The 14,529-nt window shown below is 46.3% G+C and overlaps 1 protein-coding gene across 2 annotated transcripts in view; it reads right to left on the bottom strand.

Annotated features, from left to right (window-relative positions):
• LOC138569372 (testis-expressed protein 2-like) overlaps positions 1-14,529 on the bottom strand; it is a 436,050-nt gene that overhangs the window by 378,944 nt on the left and 42,577 nt on the right. The gene's annotated exons all lie outside the window — the stretch shown is intronic.

The following is a 14,529-nucleotide window of genomic DNA, read 5'->3' as shown; positions in this document are numbered from 1 at the left end:
CGATGGTACTTCGAATGATATAGCACAACTACATCATATTTCCATTAAAATGTAGGAGGGAAGCAATCTAGAGACTGTGGATGCTCACTGCCAAGGTACATCATTGAATGTGTTGATAAATAAAACTATTATTCATTTTCAGTTTTTTTTTAATGTATATTTGAAAATAATCACTTTAATTGTACTATTCCCAGTTGTCACCATGGAAAGTCAGCACATCATTATCAGTTTACAAAATGTCTGGTTAGAACGTTAAGCCCATTCAACAAGTCAGTGCCTGTTTAGATTATGCCTACGTAGCCGGTCATTGCCAATTTCCAGTATAGCCCTTTGGCACATCGTGGTGGACTTCCATTATGCCCAGGTAGCACATCACTGCCAGTAAGCATTAAAGCCATTCAGCAGATCATTTCTAACATGTATACTGCACAATGGGCACATCTGTGCTGGGTTATATGTTGACAATTCAGGACATCACATTAAATCCACTTGATATATCATTGCCAATGTCCTTTCTGGCGCTTTGGCATATCGTTCCTAGATGACATTAAGCCCAGTTAGCTCATTGGATCAGTTTCATTTCAGTATGCCCAGCTTACAGATGATCGGCAGAATACATGAAACGCAGTTAGCACATTACATACACTCTGCCCCCTTAAAACATCAATGTCAAGTTTCCATTATGGGCAGTTACCACATAGTTGCCAGCTCACATTCGCACACTGGGCACTATTTCCCCAAACAAACCAGTGAAAGTTTACATTAAGTCAAGTTATCATGCTATTGCCACTGCGCATTATGCTCACGTACCACACCGTGGCTGCATTCCCGTGTGCTCATTTAATTCCTCATTGCTGGAAAGGACTCACCTCCCTCTATTCAGATGTCAGTGCCAGTTGGAGAATAAGTCAATGCATTCTGCTGTCCTGAGCCTAGACCGGCAGCACGGCTTCTGCAGCCGGGGGCAGGAACCGCAGAGTAAACATGCTATGTCTTGGCCAGGCTCTCGTGCACAGGCTGGGCCTGCTGCGTTTGCACAGCTCTCACCACTAGCATTATGGCTATGGCAGGAACTGCAGAGTAAACATGCTATGTCTTGGCCAGGCTCACTGTTGTCTTGCAGGCTATCTTGCACAGCTCTCACCAATAGCATTGTGACAGGATAGCCGGCGGCAGGAACTGCAGAGTAAACATGCTATGTCTAGGCCAGGCTCCCGTGCACAGGCTGGGCCTGCTGCGTTTGCACAGCTCTCACCACTAGCATTACGGCTATGGCAGGAACTGCAGAGTAAACATGCTATGTCTAAGCGAGGCTCTCGTGCACAGGCCGGGCCTGCTGTGTTTGCACAGCTCTCACCACTAGCATTACGGCTATGGCAGGAACTGCAGAGTAAACATGCTATGTCTACGCCAGGCTCTCGTGCACAGGCCGGGCCTGCTGCGTTTGCACAGCTCTCACCACTAGCATTACGGCTATGGCAGGAATTGCAGAGTAAACATGCTATCTCTTGGCCAGGCTCACTGTTGTCTTGCAGGCTCTCGTGCACAGGCTGGGCCTGCTGCAGTTGCACAGCTCTCGCCACTAGCATTATGACAGGATAGGCTGTGGCAGGAAATGCAGAGTAAACATGCTATATCTAGGCCAGGCTCACTGTTGTCTTGCAGGCTCTCTTGCACAGGCTGGGCCTGCTGCATTTGCACAGCTCTCGCCACTAGCATTATGACAGGATAGCCGGTGGCAGGAACAGTAGAGTAAACATGCTATGTCTAAGCCAGGCTCTCGTGCACAGGCTGGGCCTGCTGCGTTTGCACAGCTCTCACCACTAGCATTACGGCTATGGTAGGAACTGCAGAGTAAACATGCTATGTCTAAGCCAGGCTCTCGTGCACAGGCCGAGCCTGCTGCGTTTGCACAGCTCTCACCACCAGCATTACGGCTATGGGAGGAACTGCAGAGTAAATATGCTATCTCTTGGCCAGGCTCACTGTTGTCTTGCAGGCTCTCGTGCACAGGCTGGGCCTGCTGCAGTTGCACAGCTCTCGTCACTAGCATTATGACAGGATAGGCTGTGGCAGGAAATGCAGAGTAAACACGCTATCTCTAGGCCAGGCTCACTGTTGTCTTGCAGGCTCTCGTGCACACGCTGGGCCTGCTGCAGTTGCACAGCTCTCGCCACTAGCATTACGACAGGATAGGCTGTGGCAGGAAATGCAGAGTAAACATGCTATGTCTAGGCCAGGCTCACTGTTGTCTTGCAGGCTCTCTTGCACAGGCTGGGCCTGCTGCATTTGCACAACTCTCGCCACTAGCATTATGACAGGATAGGCTGTGGCAGGAAATGCAGAGTAAACATGCTATGTCTAGGCCAGGCTCACTGTTGTCTTGCAGGCTCTCTTGCACAGGCTGGGCCTGCTGCAATTGCACAGCTCTCGCCACTAGCATTATGACAGGATAGGCTGTGGCAGGAAATGCAGAGTAAACATGCTATGTCTAGGCCAGGCTCACTGTTGTCTTGCAGGCTCTCTTGCACAGGCTGGGCCTGCTGCATTTGCACAACTCTCGCCACTAGCATTATGACAGGATAGGCTGTGGCAGGAAATGCAGAGTAAACATGCTATGTCTAGGCCAGGCTCACTGTTGTCTTGCAGGCTCTCGTGCACAGGCTGGGCCTGCTGCATTTGCACAGCTCTCGCCACTAGCATTATGACAGGATTTGGGTTGTTTTTAGGGCAATGAACAGGACTGCAATTGAGGCAACAGTGATGCTCACATCATCACGACACGAGTGCAAAACCGTTCTTTTCTCTAACGGAAAGAAAGCAAACATACTCACAGTAGTATAAGGCACGACAGGGCAAGTGATACAAAAGCCACGCTATGGCCTGCGCAGGTTCTAGGTAAACAAAATCAACAACCACAAAAGAAGGAATGCCCCTAATCTGCAATAACCTAAGAAAAAAAGGCAATTTAGATAACATTTGCCCATCACCTTTATGCCAAAGAAACAAAACATAAACAACACAAACCCTGGGAAAAAAATAACTCACCTGCAACGCTACCCTAAAATATGACAAATCAGGCCCTAGCAGCGCAGAGAGCAAACAGCCACACAAGATGCAGACTAAAGGGGTGCACAACTGATTTTTCCAGAGGGCAGAATGTACCTTACATGCTGCCTATAGTGGGTAAAAAATAAAATGTGGGCGGTAGGCGGGGTCAGGGGCATGGCAGGAAGCTTTTCCAACTCCCACTTTTTATTAAACACATGGAAAAAGAATATATTTATTGAGGTCAACCTGTCTTTATTTGTATACTACACATTTCCCATCTGTAGATGGCAGGCCCAAGACAGAAGTGGGCGGGTGGGGGGAGGGAGATCAGGCTGTGGAGCACGCTCCCTACCCTAATGTATGACAGGCAGGGGTGGACTGGGAACCAAAAGTGGCCCTGGAAATAATTTTCAAAGTGGCCCCATATTACATATTTTCAGCAAGACCAACCCTTTTATTATGGTAAAATTGGGAAATACCACACAAAAGAGGCCCAGGGTGCAGAGGCCTACCGGTAAATCTCCAGAGTTGCCTATAGGCCAGTCCACCCCTGATGACAGGCTACCAGCAACCACGAGGCTGCTGGGAGCGCATCTCAGACGGGCTGCTAGAGGGCACTTCTTGGTGAAATGTTCAAAATAAAACAGCCACCCTATCCCTGTTTGAGGGTCCATTTTGGGCCCTGGAGACTGGCTAGGCCACTTTAACCCGTTTTTTGCAACTCGGGAACATATCCTTTTTGAACATTGGTTTTCTTTTTCCCATTTCTCTCCCTGTTTCATCACCCAGCGTGCTGCCTCTTACTGTCTTGCATATTCTGTGTTCCTTCTACAGGGGTGGGTTTTTGTCATTTTTTTCTATTTAGTTATTATTGCACATGGGCTGTTTAATTAAAATATATATATATATATATATATATATATATATATATATATATATATATATATGTGTATATATATATATATATATATATATATATATATATATATATATATATATATATATATATATATTTTATAGACCCTTGATTGGACATTCCGTTATGTTGGACTGCTATACTTTGCTGTTTCGGTTGGTATTGAACCACAATCCCGCCCCTCCTGGGAGTATGACCTTCGCTGGGCCAGGTTTCCACAAAAGGCAAAGGAGGTACATCTCTTAAGTGTGCCTGCTTCAGCTTTATGATTGGGTTACTCTTTGGGTGAGAGGCAGAGTAGGCACTTTAGCCTGTACTTGTGAAGGGCACAAGTCAATTTATCACATGCCCCATGACCCCCACCCCAACCAAACGCCATGCCTATGACCCCCACCCCAATCAAAAGCTATGCCCTATGGCCCCAACAAAAAACTAGGCCCCATGTCCCCCACCCCAACCAAACACTATGCCCTGTGATCCCACACTCCCAAGCAAACACCATTACCATGACCCCTGACCATCAAACAAAACATCATCCCCGTGCCTGCTTACACCCCAACAAAATGCCATTGTTGCTTGCAGGCCACCCTCCATTAGGAAGATCTTCAACGTTGGTGGGCCAGAAAAAACAGCATGCCGTGCCGCACTTGGGTCGCAGACCGTATGTTGTGCACCTGTGGCGTAGAGGGTAGTATCATGCAGTTTTATGAATCTCAGGACCCACCCAAGCACAAGGCCTGACACATTTACTTATATATAGGATCAATTTAAATATCAGTGTCTTCCAAAAATAAAACTAAGGCTGCGGAGATTCCTCAAGAAACATCTTGAAGTGGAAAGATTGGCCCTAGATATGGATTTCACTCAGACCCTCGTGAAAGAAACAGATATAGGGACTCTTGCTAGCGGCAAAGATTGCACCCTCAAACCACATTAATGTTCACCAGGGAAGCCATTTATATCTGTTTGTTTGGTTTTGTCACTGGTATATTCCCATTTGTTTACACCCTCATAAACTGGCCCACCACTTGTTTTCATCTTTGTGCTATTGTACAGGCACCCTTCCGCAAATGCCCCAGGCAGATCTGTAAATGTGTAATTGTAAGTAACTTCTGTTCAAAATTGACATCCCTGTCATTCAAATAAATAGAAATACAAGCAGCAGAATCAAACACTCCTGTAAAGAGACTACGAGCTGGCCATGCTTCTCCACCCCCATGTCTCCACTATTCTCTTTAGGCCACCGAATGGCATAGTGAGGTGAACACCAGGAAGCTGCCAGCACCTGTATTTGTTGTTTTTTTTGGCCAGAACTATCTGAACCTATGTTTGGTGCAATAGAAAGTGTGTTAAATCTGAAAGTCAAGCTGGAATTCCTGTCTGTATCACTGGTGTTAGAAACACAAGAAGACTTTGAACTTCAATACATCTTTTGCAGTGCCGTAAAAAGTGGTGGTCAATTAGTGGTGTACTGCCACTTTACCTCCACTTTACTGCACTGCCAAATTCCGTGGTTTCAGGTAAAGTAGTGGAAACACATTCTGCATCTGGCTGAGCAGGTGGTGCAATGGGGAGATAGAATATTTAAGAGGGAAATATTGGGGTTCCCTTCCAGAAAGAAACAGTGTTTAGTTGTTTCATGGAGGTGAATTACTTTGTGGTAATTTACTTCAATGACTTTACTTTGTGGGGATGTCAATTACATATGTATATTTGGAGGAAACGGGTATAAGGGTGGGGTGACCATGGTAAGAGGGTGGGGAGTAATGGGCTATATGGGGGGCAACCCCCATTATTAAAAAAACGAACATTAAATTGAAGCAGAGGCAGCAAAAACTTAGAACTGTGACACTCTACTCCACAGAAATTACACAAAGACAATCTTCTTTCAGCGTTGACTGTTATTTTATGAGATAGAACCCCAAAACAAAGCGTCTGAATTAGAGTAAGACACAACAAAACATAAACAGAAGAATAATCTTCAAAACATGTGTCCTTTGGTGAGGTGACACTAGGCATTGTGTGTCCAGATTACCATCCATGAACCCTTACACTTATGAAACAGGACACAGAACAGGTCCAACCTGAACCATGGGCAGACCAGCGTAAAATGATCAGGACATTGGCTGTCTTCAAACACTGAACAGATTCATAGCCACTGGTACTCTGGGCAGTGGTGAGTAGGGCATGGAAACTGGGAGGGGTCCTGTCTCATGGAGAACCACACAGGCTGTAACATACCTTCTTGATCACTGAGGGAAAACACTTGAGAAAGGGTTGCTTGCTGTGGAGAATTCGGAATGGGCTGAGTGAAGGTAGTATTTTGAAGAGAGTTCAGGCTGGCTTTAGGGCTGATTAGGGATGTAGAGTTTACTGATAATGGCGAGATGAATGTTATTGAAGAAAACTTCCCTTTTCCCGACCTTCATAGGTCTGGAATCTGCATTTGATTCTGTGATTAGGAGTTTGTCATGGGCATTCCTGAGGAAAGAGATTGGATGAGGAGTATGTATCTATTATTGACGCCCCTGCATGATGGAGAGTTTGCAGGTGTTTATGGACGGAGTGGGGATCTTCACAGGTTGAAGTAGGGAAGGGAGTTAGACAAGGGTGTGTCCTCGCACCCACATTATTCAGACTCCTTTTATGGTTTGGAGGATTCTATGGTCGGGCATAGTTTGAATTTTCCAAAGGTTAGGGTCAGGTCACCCTGATTTTGATGTTTGCAGATAATGCAGTTTTGATAACATGCACAGAGCATGCAATGCACAAATTATTAGGTGTCTTTTGTAGTCTCTGGAAATAGTAAGACCTTACTACTATTAAGTAAAAAACAAAAAGTTATGGCAGCAGGAAGAGCTAGGTAGGTACATGCTCGATTCATTAGTAGTAATGCATCCTTGCACATAGTTCCCCATTTTGACTATGTAGGGGTCACTTTTGAGAATAAAGTAGGGCGGGTACTGCAGGCCAAGAGAAGTATGACGAAATTATTCTAAAGTGCTGGCGGCACGCTAAGGTTCCAAAGGAAGTTTGGTGGGGAGAGGTAGTGCAGGCTTTGTAAATTTACCAGTGGGACTCTGGCAGAGATTTGGGACTATGTGCCCTGTCCCATGCTTACAGTGACAGTGAACGCCTTTTTAGGGTCATTGGTCCAGTTACTTAGTGGTACGGCATCAATCTCACTTTCACTTAAAACAGGAGCTATCCCAATAGGAGACTTCATAGTATTCTACCTGACAGCCCATTGGATACGGCGGTGGACGCACCGTGGGGGTGGGAGTATCTAAATACCACGAAAGCGATTGTGACAATGGAGGGCCACTCTAGGGCGCCGTGGCTGATGTGGCTGAGGAGTAGCTTGAGTGTATTAGGCCTGATCCTGCTATGACATTTTCCTGTCTCCAACCCTCCGGTGAAGATTGGCGCAGTGAGGTACAGATTCCAATGGATATGAAAGAATCATATACTGGAGAGAAAAACAGGTGTCGGAAGATGCTTTCATGGTACATGTCCCACAAGAAATTAAGGGACCTGGAGAAATATCAGACATTGAACATTGCGATTATGACAGGAACATAGGACCTGATTCATGGAATTTGCACAGTGCAAAAATCTCCATGAATCAGGGCCATAGTATATGCCATTTCGATTTGGAAATCACCCCTTGGGGTATTTGATTAAATCATGGAACACACAATCAGAGAGAGAAGGGTATGTCTCTGTGATCACATGATTAAAGAGTTATTAGTACACTTTCTTCTTTTATGCCCCCTTTATAAAAAAGTACAAAGGCAGACACACAGGGCCCAAATTCATGGTTTGTTTTGGCCATTGCTCGACCTTCCCTTTTTTCTCCAATACTGAAGTCTCATCTGTCATTCTTAAACTTAAATCTGCATCTCCTACAGATGCAACACCACTGGCTTTGCAAGAAATATCCACCAACCTAATTGATCATATTACGTCAGCTGTCAATCATTCATTTACCACAGGTACCATCCTGGACTCCCTAAAACATGCATTGGTAATCCCCTTACTTAAGAAACCCTCTTTGGATCCTGAAGTGCTATCTAATTATCACCCGATTTCCCTCCTGCCTTTTCTGATGAAGGTTTTGGAAGCGTTGGTATCCCCTCTGCTTTCCACCTTTCTGGAATCCACTCAGTTTCTTGATGTATTTCAATCAGGCTTTCGGCCGGGCAGAGGCACTGAATCTGTGCTTAACTCGGTGATGGATGACCTTATGTGCCTTGTTGATCAGGGCGGTGTCGGAGCAGTCCTGCTGTTAGATCTGTCAGCTGCTTTCGACACTGTCGATCACGCACTTCTGATCTCCCGCCTTTTTGAAGCCGGTATATCTGGCCAGGTTCTGGAATGGTTCACAACCTTCTTGACCGGCCGCTCGCAATCAGTGTCGCTGCCTCCGTTCTGCTCTGCCCCGGTCCTTCTATCCTGTGGTGTCCCTCAGGGATCGGCTCTTTCCCCCATTTTATTTAATATCTATATAAGATATTTACTGTTTCTGATTGAATCTCATGGGTTCCGTTTCTATTCTTATGCGGATGACACCCAGATATTGGTCCGTTTGGACCTGACTAAACCAGAAACAGCAAAGAGACTAAAAAGGTGGCCGGAAGAGCTGGGTATCTGGATGTCGTTGAATTGGCTTAAATTGAATGGTTCCAAAACCGAAGTTCTGGTTGTGGGTACAGCCACTCCACAATTGTTCTGGACGGTCGACTTCTGGCCATCCACTTTAGGTCCCCTCCTGATACCGGTCCTATCCGTCAGGAATCTGGGAGTACGTTTCTCAGCGACCCTGTCCATGGATGAACAGGAGGGAGCAGTTTGTAAATCAGGACATTTCAAACTCAGGGTCCTTCGGAAAGTCCTTCCCTTCATTCCTACGGCCAGCCAGTCGCCGGTAGTTGGAGCTTTGGTCCTAAGCATCCTGGACTACTGCAACTCATTATACTTGGCCCAACCCAGTTATTTTATTGGGCGCATGCAGCTACTCCAGAATGCCGCCGCTCGCTCCATTATCCGTCCTCCATTTGGTGCCCATATGACACCCATATTGAGACAACTTCATTGGCTTCCTGTTGCCCAACGGATACTGTTGAAATCTATGTGCATGGTCCACCGAGCCTTTTATGGAAAAGGGGCAGAATATTTGCAAATCAAATTCACTCCCTATCAACCAACTCGCACCCTTCGATCTCTTACCGTCCGCCGGCTAACGGTTCAGGTTAGCCCGTAGGGGTGGCCGTGCCTTCTCTGTTGCTGCCGCTGAAGCATGGAATTGCCTTCCAATCGCTTTGCGAGATATCTCTGACCATCTGGCCTTTCGGCGCAGATTGAAAACTTTGCTTTTTTAGTGGCCCTACATGATCTTGCCTCACTCTCTGTTTGCTCAGCGCCAAGATGCCTGCGGGTGTACGTGCGCTTACATAAATGTTGTTAACATAACAAAACAGTCCACAGTGACTTTGCAGTGCTGAAAAGTACCTTTGCAGTGCTGACACAAACCCTGATTCATGAAACTGTGCAAAGTGTATTTCTGCAGTGCAAAGCCAGTACAAAGTCTTTTTTGCGGTACAAAATGACTTTGCACTGCAAAAAAACACTTGGCATAGTTCCATGAATCAGGGTTTGTGTCGGCAGGGCAAAGTCACTTTTCAGCACTGCAAAGTCACTTTGGACTGTGCAAGAAATTCCATGGATTGGGCCCTTATTCTCCTCTTTAGAGAGAAGGGACTTAATACTTGTTTTGCTGCCATCGAATTATGTGCAAGGACAATTCTGTGGTTATTGGAGCGGCAGCTCTCCATGTATTATCGGTGTGGAGAGTTGGAGGAACAGCATTGGCGGATAGAACAAGATGAACATTTGTGAATGATTCTTGTGTTAGAAAATTCAGAACTGAGATGTAATTGACACAATGCTACCAAAATTGTATTCTGTTTTGTATTAGTTTATTATTATTTTTAATGTTAGTCTCTTTTTAAAAGTTGCCAGTGAATTGAAATACTTTATGGGTTTTTTTGTTGCTAAGATCAAATTTTTTAGTGTGAGTGTACTGGCTAAGGCTATGCAACAAACTGAAACAGGATCTAAAATCAATAGGATAAAAGCAAGAACGGGTTCCGGTACAGCTTATTCAGTAACGATTAGAACTGCCCTCTCACCATCACAAGTAGTCAGGGGAAGACCTATAGTAATGCTTACTCAAGCCTGATAGAAGTAATCCTAGATTACTGCGTAAACAACGAACACCTGGGGCCCGATTCTGAGCTTGTGATAAAAAGTGTGGGGAAATACGACATTCTGCGTTCCAGTTTCCAGCACCATCATTCTGAGGTGGGTGGAAATAATGGAGGGGAGATGTGCTTTCCAGCAGCAAAAGATTCTGAAATCACACGTTGGGGGGGGAACATGTGCTCCAGTGACATTGCAAGCATTTCTTAATAGACTGCTACTTTCCTAGTTTAAGAACGTTTTCTTAAATTTTGACGAAACTAGAAAAGTGGTGCTGCAGTCTAAGATATGGATTATTTATAAAGAGAAAAAGTGTAAAGTGGAATTTAAACAAACCTGAAAGGTACCGTATTTTTACTCCGTTTTTTTTTCCCAAAACGTTTTTATTGGCATTTATCAATGTTATAACAAACTTTAGAATCCCCCCCCCAAATACTCCCCCCAGCAACTTCCCCCCACGCCCCTTTTCCTCCCCGGATCGGGGCAGTCTTCTCCTTTACGTTACATGAGAGCAACTTACTCCACTTTTCCAATCGACTTCTCTCTCTCATTTCGCTTACCTTTCCACGCCAAGTGGTTGGATCTCATACCAGCCCCAGAAGTTGTGCCTTCCTTGGACACCACGGCCGCTTATGGTCTTTCATAAGAACTCAGTCAGAGTTTCTCTTGCTTTCCATTTTTGTGCCACCGCTAGGGCGCACACCATCACCAGAATAACATAGACCTTCCTCTGGGCCTTTGTGCCAAGGTTTTCCAGCCCACCGTCCAGCCCCAATATGAATGTCCCAGTATTTTCCTAATGCAGGGCAGCCCCACCAAATGTGCCTCCAGGTTCCTTCCTCTCCACACCCCCTCCAACACATCCCTGAGGACTTCGGGTACATTTTATTCAATCTGCTGGGGGTGAGGTGCCACTGAAACATCAGTTTCAACCATATTTCCTGGATCTGCAGCGAGTGTGCCAGCCTGGGGATGTTCGTCCATAGGGAGGATCAGCGCTATTGCTCGATCCCCTGACCTGCTTCCCTCTCCCAGTTCGCCATGAACTTTCTCGCCCCTTCCTCCACCCCCTCTTTGATCAGCCTGTACAGGTCCCCTACTAGATGTTTGTCCCCTGACCTGATTGTCACATGTCTTTTGAAGGGGGTTAGTGATCGCGTCACTGCATTCCTATTTTCCGGGTACAATGCCCAGTGCCTCAATTGCGCATACTTGAATCTTGCCCCTTCCCCCAATACAAAGTCGCTTTTACAAATGAGGAACAGTTTTATCTCCCACCCTCCCCCTTGAATAAGTCCCGCAGTTTGTTGCAGCCCCCTTCCTGCCATTTCTCAAACCCCCTCCCATCCCGCCCGTGGTGAATTTTGGGTTCCCAAATAACAGAGTGAGTGGCGAAGGAAATGTAGTTATTTTAGAGAATTTTATGACCTTGTCCCACCTATCTCCCACCAAGGCTTCTAGAGTGCTGCAGTACATGTTATGGGGTCTGTCCTCCCTGGGTAGCCATAGGACTTCCGCTATGTTGGGGCCCACAACCGCTTTATCCATCTCTCTCCACCTCTTCTCCCTGTCGCTTCTCCCTGTCCTCTTTCGACCAATCCCTCACCACTCTTATCTGAGATACCTGGTAATATGCAATGAGATCTGCTCTTTCCAAGCCCCCTTTAAACCGGGGCAATTGCATCAGTTTGCTAGGGATACTCGGTTTCTTTCAAGCCCAAATGAACAATCGAATGTTTGTTTGTAAGGCTCTGAAGTATGACTTCGGTATATTTATTGGCAGGGCCATGAACGCATAAAGCAGCTTCGGCTGTACTGTCATTTTTATGGCATTTATTCTGCCCAACCAGGATATAGACAAAGAACACCATCTATTCAGTGTCTTTTTTATGGATTCAAGGAGGGGGGGGGAGTTGGTCTGAAATAGCTGTTCCACTGTTTTGGTGAGGTATATCCCCAAGTATTTCAGTCTGTACTTAGCCCACGCATATTGTGATCTGGCCCTCACCTCCCCTTTCACCTCCTGCGTCAGCTGCAAGCCTAATACCTCTGATCTGCTCCTGTTTATTTCCAACCCTGCCACCTCACTGAAACTTAGTAAGCTCTCTGTCAACAGCCTCCAGCGAGTTCCCCGGGTTAGTTAACATTATCAGCATATCGTCCGCAAATGCTGCAACCTTATGTTCTTTCCCCCCAAATTGGACCCCCTCAATTTCAATATTGGACTTGATCCTACTAAGGATGGGTTCTAGATATATGGCGTACAGGAGTGGGGATAGGGGACACCCTTGCTTTGTGCCCCTGGTGACCATAACCGGGTCAGTCAGTTCGCCATTAATCAATAGCCTAAGTAACAGCGTTTTGTAGCTAGCCGCTATCTTCGAGATAAAGGGTTTCCCTATTCCCATCCTGCGTAGTGTGCTGAATAGAAATTGCCATTCGACTCTATCGAACGCTTTTTCGGCGTCCAAAGCCACTACCAATGCCACTATCTGCCTTTTATTCACCTTTTCTATGATGTGTGCTACCCTTCTAGTATTATCATGGGTCTGTCTCCCCTTAATTAAGCCGGACTGGTTGGGGTCTAGCCTAGGAAGGAGTGAGTCCAACCGGGACACCAAGATCTTCATGTATAGCTTGGCGTCCGTGTTGATGAGGGCAATTGGTCTATAAGAGCCGCACTGGGTCTGATCCTTCCATTGTTTAGGCAAGAAAATCATTTTTGCCTCCTCCATTGACTGCATTATTCCCCCGTCCTTCCCAAATCTGTTAAATAGAGCTGCTAGTTGCGGGGTCAGTAACTCTGCGTGGGCTTTATAAAATTCTGTTGAGAAGCTGGCGGGGCCCAGGGCTTTGTTAAGGGGCAGGGAGGCTATTGCCCTTATCACCCATCACTAGATATCTCTTGCTCCAGTAACTCCCTCTCTTGAGTTGTTATCTTTGGTAGCTGGCAGCCCTCTAGGTATTCTTCCATACCTGTCCCGCCTGAGTTTTCTGACCTATATACCTTCCTATAAAACTCTGTAAATTCCCTCTTGATGGAGGTGATATCTGACCTCTCTTCCCCTTTAGCTGTCTTTATTTTAAGGATGGTCCTCTCATTCTCCTCCACCCTGAGTATCTTAGCCAGTAGGCTGTCTGCTTTATTGCCCCTCGCATAGTATTTCTGCTTCAGGTGCACTAATGCCCTTTCCGCCCTTCACGTTGTTAGTGTGACCAGCTGGCCTCTCACTGCCCTATATTCCTTCCGCACTTCTCCTGTCGGCTTAGTTGCCAATTGGAGAGTGAGCATTTTAAGTTTTTCCTCCAGGCCCCTCTCCAATTGCCTCAGCTCCCTCTCTCGTTTGGTTCTTATCGCTATTATCTTACCCCAGATTGTGGCCTTAAAAGCGTCTGAAATGATTCTCGGTTCCACCCCCTGGGTCTCGTTGTTCTGAAAATATTGGACAATTTCCACCCTCAATCCATCTCTAAGGACCCGGTATCTGAAGGTATGCGTCGGATACCTCCACTTCCATAGGCCCGGTGGGCGGCTGACCATCGTGAATGAAATAGTGACTGGCGCATGGTCCGACAGGGCAATGGCTCCCACTTCCCTCACCCTTCCCAATAAGAGGCGTGAGACCCAAATATAATCGATCCTAGATGCTGTTCTGTGCACGTGGGAATAGAATGTGTAACTCTTTGCTTCACCTCTCTTGGCCCTCCATGTATCTACCAGAGCCAGGTTTTCCATCATTCTCTTTAGTTCCTTGGAGAGCCTATTTTGCGTGGTGAAGGTCGCAGTGCTTGAATCCCTCACAGCGTCCCAAGCTAGGTTGAAATCACCCACTAAGATTATGTTCCCTCTGCCGAACTCTTCAGGTTTTTGGACCACTTTCTGTATGTAGTGGTCTTGCCCTGCGTTCGGGGCATAGAGCAAAGCCACTGTCAGACACTCGCCCCTCCCCTGACAGTTAATCACCACATACCTGCCGGTGTTATCTCTACTGACCTCTGTTATTTTAAGTTCTAGGGTGTTCCTCAATGCTATTAGTGTGCCCGCTTTCTTACTGGGACTATTCGCTTGCTGAATTCTGCTATAGCCCCTTATCCTAAGCCTGTTTTTATCTCTTTCCTGTATTTGGGTTTCGTGGAGGGCTAATATGTCTGGGGCTTCCCTCGCCAGGTATTGGTCCAGTTTTTTCCTTTTGAGCGGTGTATTTAGCCCCTGGATATTCAATGTGAGGACTTTTATCGACCTTTCCCTAGCCATTGGTATATACGTATCCACCGCTCCCGTCTCACCAGGGAGGGGGGCA

This window comes from Ambystoma mexicanum, chromosome 2q, assembly GCF_040938575.1.
Source record: "Ambystoma mexicanum isolate Mex_15411 chromosome 2q, UKY_AmexF1_1, whole genome shotgun sequence".
NCBI classification, from domain to species: domain Eukaryota; kingdom Metazoa; phylum Chordata; class Amphibia; order Caudata; family Ambystomatidae; genus Ambystoma; species Ambystoma mexicanum.
This window is presented reverse-complemented; position numbering and strand designations above follow the sequence as displayed.